Here is an 8753-nt window from a genome sequence, read left to right on the forward strand (position 1 = left end):
GCAGCCCCAGCCTCAGAGCAGCAGGGCCGGGTCGAGCGGAGCCGCTGCCCTGAGCCGCCTTCCCTTGGCTGGGCAGGGGATGCCTCGTGCTCGGTGGAAGGACGGGCTTGGCTTCAATCCCTGAGAGCTGCGTGTGCTCCAGCCGTGCCGCCTCCCCGAGCGGAGCATCCGCGGCTGCGGGAGCTGTGCCGGCAGCCAGCTCCGGCTCTCCCCATTCCACAGCCCGCCTGCTCTGCCGGCAGCCCTGCTGCCTCCTCCTCCGGCGGTGGCTGGTACCGGCTGGTGTGACCTGCGTGCCATGGGCGCTGGAAAGCAGCCACTGCTCCCTCCCGCCCAGCCCCCTTCCTTTCCGTCTGGAGCAAGCCTGTGCTGGGCTGTGCTTGATGCGTCGGGAGCTTTGCCGCTCCTTTCTCAAAGCTGCTCAGCCCCTGCTGAGCTGGCCAGACTTTCACACATTGGCTGCGGAGGGAAGGCTGTTTAGAGCTGGATAATGTTTATAAAACCGCAGAAATTAACAGAAACGCAGTGTCCAGGAGCAGGGCTGAAACTACCCTTTTAAAAGACAAAAAACCCCCAAACCAAACAAAACCAGACATGACTCAGCCCTGAACTGGAAGCTGTGAGCTGTCAGCAGTGCAGTTCTGTGCTCTGGCTAGTGACTCCTTTTGAGAGACAAGGTGTGTTAGCTCAAGCTCTCTGCATTACCAGTACAACTGCCTGTGGTTTGGAAGAGTTTTTTGGCGGTGATCCCACTGGTTCAGAACGAGGATAGAGCTTGCTTGCCTCTGCCTCTGCTAAAGACAACGTAGGCTTGTTCTGAGTCTGTATTGTTTCTCTCATAATTACTGTTTGATTAAAGCATTTAAGATACTTTTGTCTTTTTAATTTGGCTCTAGAATAGGGCAGGAGGCCCACTCCTAGTATACATAGTTTCCTTTAAGCCCAACCTGGCAAATTTTGATTACTTCTGAGATAGGCAGCATTATGAATCAGTCCTGAATGCTTCTGCAGACAAGCACATTCCTGCAGCAGAGCTCACCTAAAAAATCCAGAGGCAGATGGAAAACCAGCTATCAAGTAATTAAATTGGGCTGTTAGTCAAGAAACAAGGCTGTAGTAGCAGCTCAGCTGGGCCCCATAAGCCAGGTACAGGACACAACTTCACTGCGTGCAGTCTGCAGTCACAGTGGGCCGAACGCAAGAGAAAGTGTTTTTGTGTCGTTGCAGTGCCTTAATGCGTGGATCACCAAAGGTGGCTGGAAGTTCTGCTCAGCCTTCAGTGAGGGTAAGCTTCTCCTTCACTGCTCTGAGCCTGGATGTTACTCCTACCTATACTCCTACCTTTAAACAAGGGCAGTGGGCAAGTGGTGCCTGTAAAACAAACCAGAAGGTTTGTAGTAAGCAGTGAACATTTGTGGGCTAACTGTAGCTTGATGTTGGATAATAATGATGCTGGCATGAAATGTTAGTGGCTTACAAAATGAGAATAGCAGAGTCAGAGCACTCATCACCCCAGCTAATCCACGAACCAGCTAATACATGTCTGAATATGGCAGTGTTGGCTCAGCTGGGTGTTTGAAAAACTGAACAGTGGTAGTAGGCAGGTGATGGGAGGGTGTGTGGCTGTCAGCACAACAATGGCAAAGCATTAGGAAGAAATCTGTCTGCCTCAGGCCACCAGCCTCAGGCCTTAGGTTTTATGGCTGTGGGTATCTGATCTATCTACTAGGAGGCCATGGATATTAGGAATGACATGAGCCAAGAAGTGAGTTCTTTGTAAGAACTTGCACAGATTAAGATACTTTGTGAGCAAAAAGCATTGCTGCTGTTTTTACCTAAGCTTTATGCAACCAATAATAAATTGCTAAGAAGAGGTATTAGTATGTTTTGATTGCAGCAAATGGAGTGAAAACAGGACACAGGAAAGCAGTTAACCTTGCAGTAGTACACCAGCTCTCTTAGCTTGCCTGGCTAAAGTGGTTTGGTTGGAGTTAAAAGACTCCTCACAGGCCCTCACTGTTGAAATCAGTGAGTTTTCCCTTACAGCAGAAAGGTGCTGAAAGAAAGAGGTCTCTAATTACAGTATTTGTTTATGCTCTTCAACCAGGAGGATGTGACAAAAGTAAAGAGCAGTGTTTTCAGCAAGATCTACAGTTACAAGCCAATTCAGAGAAGGTGTTCTCCATGGCAGGTGAGAATTGTGTTGTAGTAGACATTGGCAGGGAGGAACAAAACCCAGATGATACCAAGTTAATGACTATAGGAATCTCTAGTGACAAAGCACCATGCACTGGACCAAACAGCAGAAGTCTCCAAATGTTGCACCAGCAATCAACAAAGATGGATTTTAAAGTGCTGAATGTTGTTTGGGGTTTTATTTTAAGGTAGCTCTTTGTGATGGTTCAGGTTTATGTTTGTGAGGGACAAGATTGTTTTGTTGTTGCAAAAGCAATGACTTAGAAAGGATTTTTAATAATCAGAAGAACATACCTACTTCTTAATTGGGATTTTTTAAATGTACATTTTGGATACTTGAGTGCCATGTTATCTGGTGCTGCTTAAAATATGTGCTCTGTATCTAAGCATAAATACCATAGGCTATGACAGTTGCTATAGCAACTAAGCATCTACTATTAAATAGCACCCAGAGGCTGAAAAACCATGTGCAGCCTGTCAGTACACAAGGTATTCCTTTCTTTTCAGCCAGCTAAGTACAGTATTTTCATCTCAGGAGCTAGTCTGTTTCTGATGAATGTGTTTGTGCTGGCCATGTGAAGATCTTTTCTCCCTCATCAGCTCTGCCTTCCTTTGAAACAGCAGATACTATAAGAACAAAATAGCCTGGAGTGGTTGCAGGCTGAGGAAGTTAATGAATAATTCCTTTTTCATATATTTTTGAACATACATTAGAGTGTAGCTTTCAAATCTTTTAGTCCAGGTTTGAGCTTGCACTTTTGCTGTTCTGCATCTTTTGATATTACAGTGAAACCAGCCTTTCAGGAGGCACCGTGCTGTTCCTAGAAGCTGTGTCCTTGAAATTTACAGTATCAGTGGGAAACTAATTTCTGCAGTCATGGCAGACTGGTGAGTTATAATTCAAAAGCACAGTTAAAACTAACAAAACTTTTAAGAATATGTGGTCCAGTTATTTATTTTTAAGCTTGCCTTAGAGTTGGTAAGCATTTGGACCATGAAATCTATGGGGGAAAAGTAGAAAAATAAGAACACTGAGTTTCATATGCAGTAATAATTCTGGTGGTTGAGACATCAGTAAGAAGTTGTTGACAGCATTAGTTGTTTTAGATTTTCCAAGCCAGAAATGTGATTTTCTTTAGACCCATCATATATTTATATATAAATCCTTTTTTTTTTTTTCTCCTTTTATATAAGGAGAATTAAATTAAGCATAAATAAGAGAAATATTGATACAAATATTGAAACAAATGCTTTATCTGCAAATTAAAATGACTCTCTGTGAGCCTTGAAGGAGTAGAAGGTGGCTGTGATGGCTTATTGGAGTGTGTGGATTGTTTCCAAATTTTGTTTGAGAGTCTGATGAATCAATAGGTTAAAAGGAAGATGTACTGTAGCTACAAATTATTGCTGATGTTGATTTGCTGGCGGCTTAGCAGAATAACTTAGTCTGTAAAAATATAAATTATAGTAGGAGCAAAACAATTACAGTTTAATAAAGAGTATCAAAAAGTGAGGATATGAAGTAAGTGAACTAAGGCATGAAAAGGCATATTAAAAATGTGGGATTTTTTCCTAAGAGAATGACTAACACCTGTGTGCCTTGTCTGTTTAAAGGGTTAACCCAATTAGAAGCATGACTATGAACAGAGATAACAGGCTGTGAGCTGGTCTTGTTCTCTGCTCTGGTCCTGCACCTCGATGGGAATGACAGCCTTGACTTTTGTAGCAGTAAAGGAATGTTAATTTCTGTCTCCTGGTGGTCTGCCAGTAGCCAGTGGTTTCCCAGCAATCATTTCAACATGTCTCGTATTAATGGAATAATAAATCTTTAATTTGTGTTACTTACAAATAGCACCAAGTGCCAACAGACTTGGGATAAAGTCGCAGGAGCTGCCGTGAGGAGTGGTGCAGGATAATGTGGGGAGTGGTTTGCTGAGGCAGAGAGGCAAAGCAGTGCTCATCGAAGAGTTGTTTAGAATTTGCTGGGTATTTAGATACTGCATGGGGCTCAGCTGAATGCCTTAGATGGTCTTCCCGTCTCCTGCCACTTAGATCTCTCCAGGGAATCATGGACAGATTCTGGCAAGTTCCAGCATCCTCCATTTTATTTTAATGCAAGGGAATTATCTCTTTCTCCCCATGATTTCCCTGTTTATTTTCAATTCTGTTTGGTTGGGGTTTTTTTTTGTTTGTTTGTTTTTTTTGGTTTTTTTTGTTTTTTTTTTTTTTTGTTTTTTGTTGCTTCTTGTTTTTCAGCCTGTTTGTAGCCATCCTTTGAAAAAGGTTGTGTGTTTCTGCCATATTTGGGTAAGTATTATAGCCTGATCTTGTGTCTGGCTCAACAGCTATTTGTATGGTGAGGATAAGCACACAAACACACTCTTCTGTACAGACTGTTCTACCTAAGAGAAGCACAAATTCTTACAAATTATGTTTACAGGGTGTGAACTTTAGGGATATAAGAGCTACTAATGTTTATTTCTGCCACTGTGAAGTCTACCATGCCCAGCAGGAGAAATAGGGTAGAGTCTGGTGCCCTCTTGTGACTATATTAAACTACTGGAAAAACATTATCCGCTAACTTAAAAGCGGTCAGAGCTTGAATTACACTTGTAAACACAAAGAAATTTATCCTAAACAAAAGCTGAAAGTATAGAAAAGGGTGAATTAACCGCTCAGTGTTATTTCTGAGATGAAAATTCTGCGTGGTTCAGAATAGCAGCAGTTGTCACAACTCATAGTTGACTGGTGTGTTGAATATTTCAATGATACGTTGCTTTCATAAAAACTTCTCTTCATGCTGTTCAACAAGATATGATACTGAAGGATGGAGAAGTCAGGGTTATACATTAGTATACCCTACATCATGGAGGATTATGCCCAAGCTACATTTCTAAATGAAAAACTCCCCAAATTCTCCAAATTCTGTGGGGTTGAAGTCATTATGAGCTGAAACTATGGTCCAGCAAAAGGGGTTCAGATTCACATTTGATCTTCCACAGCCTTAAGGGAGGAGGAGGATGGCTATTTTCATGACTTTGTTTCAATTTCACATTGATTTATTTGAAATGGGTTTCAGTATTTCCAGAGGTAAGAGGAAAAAAAAAAATCTGTGATTTTCCCTTTTACAGTGTTATTTCTTATCCTGGAATTTGACTAAGAACTTGTTCTAGTATCTAAAACTTAATTCTAGGAAGACAGAAATATTTAGTATAATTTCCAGTTTCTCCCCTCTCATGAGAGGGGAATATTTCTGGTCAGAAAAGGCAATGATTCATCCTTTAACAAAGCAAGAAGAGTCCACTCAGCCTCTCATTAGGGAAAACCCCATGCTGACTTATAAAATAACACACACCTCTGAATTCTGATTTTGTGTAAACTGAAGTGGCCCTCTGACCTTTAATTTACCACCAAGCCATTTCTGATTTACAGTCTGCCTGTACCTGCTTCAAACCACTGTGTACAGACGAAGATCCTCATTTGTCCTCTTCTTTTTTTCTGATGAAACTTCATATTTGTTCTTGGCCTGTCTAGAATCTCCTAACTTTTGCTGCTGGGCCATTTCCACAAGTCAAGACAGCAAGAAATTGGTGATACTCCTGAGTTCCCTTGCTGTTTAATGTGAGTTTTTCTTCCCTTTTCCATATCACTCCATCCAGTCCTGAGTTTAGTGTGAAACTTGAGCATTTGTCCCCTTTGGGACACAGCTGTACCTGCCAGTGATGCAGTGATACACCATTCCACTGAGAGCCTTATTTTATGAAGGATTTGAACAAAAGAATTAAGAGACCATTAGAAACAATACATGCAGCTAAATGGAAAATTATAGAATTTTTTATACCTTATCAAATGTCTTGTATCAAACACACTGCCTCACCACCTATAAATGTCAAACATACAAGAATAAAAACTACCTGTAGTGGGTAGTATGACCCTTGTTTTCTTGACTATTTTAAGAAAGGCAATTGATATATTTGGCTCCCCAGCCCCCAAATAATCAAATCAATAAGTAATAGTGCAATTGTCTCAAGTGTGTCAGACTCACACTATCAGAGACTCATCCCTGAAAACTGGTGCTAAGAAAGTGCTTCCCAACTGATGAAGGTAGTGTCAGGAAGGGAAGAACTTGAGAGGCAGAGTCTACATGGATAGATCTTCAAGAACTAGGGATTTTAGAGATTATTTCTGGTGGCCTCCTGTGTACAGCAGTGCAATAGTGCTACTGATGTCTTCAGTCACTCAGAGAGGTACTGTGAGCCTTGTGAGTGCTTGGCCCTGAGTGTTTCCAGTCTGGAAATCAACTCTGCAGATCAGTATCACCCTTATCTTTTGAAAAAAACAAGATACCTCCAAACACCAGAATATCACAGTGATGAAAATCCCAGCAAAATCCCCAAGGGTCTAATGCCCATGTTACCAGAAGGAGACACAAAGTTAAAATGAAAGTCTGCATATTTTTTTATTCTGATGACCCAGCATAAATAGAAGCAAATAAAGTACTTTGAGTCTGACCCTAAAGGTGCTGACTAATTAGAATTTGTGCTTGAATATCTCATATTTGCCTCCACACTGTTTACTGCTCCATTGCAATAAGCTCTCAATTTGCATAGACACACCTGCTCATGCTTTCTAGTATCTTTTACAAGGGCTTGTATGTTAAAGTGAGGAGCCAGACAATGCTCAAGGGAAGAAATGTCACATTTTACAGATGGGGAACTGTGATACAGGCTGCTGCATTACTAAGTAGCTTTCTGAACATGGATATTTGCATATTTGCTCAGAACATCTGTGACTGAAGGTTTACAAGGTTTTTCAGGACTTTATATATCGTACAACATCCTTTTCCCACAGTATCTCTCTTCTCTTTGATTCTTCATTGCCCTCAAGAAAATATTTCAAGACAGACCTTTGAACATAGAGGGATTCTCTGTGATCATGGGCTGAAATACACAGGCCCTGATATCGATGGAGACTACCAAACAGGATGGATCATTTCATGGTGCAGTGAGAGGTTGCTGTTTTAGACAGTATTCATGTGATGTTTTGTAAAATTTTTACCACATGTCTTATCGTATCTCCTCAGCAGACTTTCTGTCTGAAAGGTTGGTTTTTGCTTCCTTATCTCTAAACATTTCTTACAGGATGGAGTAAGAGAGTAAAGTCCTAAAAGTTATCAGTGACCTGAATTACAGATTAGACGTAATGAGTTCAGAGCCCTACCCCTTCTTACCAACAGCTCATGATGGCAGCTACTAACACCTATTACCAGGGTATTAGTATTAGTCCAGTTTGGGATAACATTTCTCTTTTTGTGCTCCACATTCTTGTCACTTTGAATCATGAGGCCATGCTGCATCCCTGTTGCAAATAGAAGTGTCCTCTCCTGTGCAAAGATCCATTTTCCAGGGAAAGAGGGAGAGTAAAGCCATGCAAACCACCCACTTCCAGCAGGCACTGGAAGAGATGGAGAGGATTGGTATCACATACTCTCGGCCCAGTTGCAGAAGGCATGCTTGGGAGATCCAACTCTGGGGATGCCAGCACCTGTATGCATCCCTGCATGCCAAAAAGATTTAAAAATTACTGCCTCTCTCTGATGCAGTCCCCCCCACCCCAGTTTTATTTGCTCCTGTTAGTTTATGCTGGTTTGAAAATAAGAGGGACATTCCAAACCGTTAGGGAACTTTGGCATCGTTTCACTGGAGAGAGGAAATCTCCTAGAAGACCTGTCCCACAGTGTGAGCTGCAGAATTACAATATCCTCACTAAGAAAAGCCATTAGGTTGTGGATGTTTCTGAAAGCCTGGTTCTGAGTTAGATTTCATCACTCACTACCCAACAGAAATTTGACATTAGATTGTATGTGAGAGCAGTCACAAGGTCACCAACTGCAGAAGAAACTTTTCAGATGTAGAGTCTGAGTTCATTCCTATGGGGTTTTTCCAGCTTTGTAGCAAAATTGTAGTAATACTCTTGCTGCAAAATTTAATACAGACATGAAATAATTTCTTAGGAATAGAGTTTTATAAGTGAGTTACCTTAGACATTTACTTTAAAAAATTGCAGTCTTCAGATATAACTTAAAATTGATGAATAAGCAAACAAATCACATATATTGTCTGCAAAAGCTAGTCTGGCCAGGTCTAGTTCATAGCTGGGAATTATTCACTTTGTGTTTTATAGTCATACTTAAAATAATCAGCAATGAGCTTATCTCCTAGGCACATTATGTCTGAGCCACATGTAAAAATAAAACAATGTCTTATTTATACAGTAGCCCACTCTTCTTTTAGTCAAATCATGGAAGTTATACCTGAGTAAATGCTGAGTATAAAAGAGTGACATTTTCTAATCCTACCCCCTTACACTAATGAGCAGCTTACCTGATCTGAGCCTTATGTGTGGAGACCTGGCCATCTAAAGACCAAATCGAGAGGCACAGCCTAGGTTTGGTTCTGTATTCTCTCCAATGCATCCTATAGCTTGGGCTCAACTGGGGAAGTTGGGAGCCAGACCAAATGGGTACAGATCCAAATGGCTGTGTTGAGAACTGCAGA

At 41.4% G+C, this 8753-nt stretch overlaps 1 long non-coding RNA gene across 1 annotated transcript; it reads left to right on the plus strand.

The window, feature by feature from the left end:
* Positions 1-446: 446 nt before the first annotated feature.
* On the plus strand, positions 447-3070 carry LOC117244607. Its single transcript, XR_004498043.1, has 3 exons — positions 447-1285; positions 2108-2191; positions 2984-3070. It is a non-coding gene; the product is annotated as an uncharacterized LOC117244607 (long non-coding RNA).
* The last annotated feature ends 5683 nt before the right edge of the window (positions 3071-8753 follow it).

This window comes from Parus major, chromosome 5, assembly GCF_001522545.3.
Source record: "Parus major isolate Abel chromosome 5, Parus_major1.1, whole genome shotgun sequence".
NCBI lineage: Eukaryota > Metazoa > Chordata > Aves > Passeriformes > Paridae > Parus > Parus major.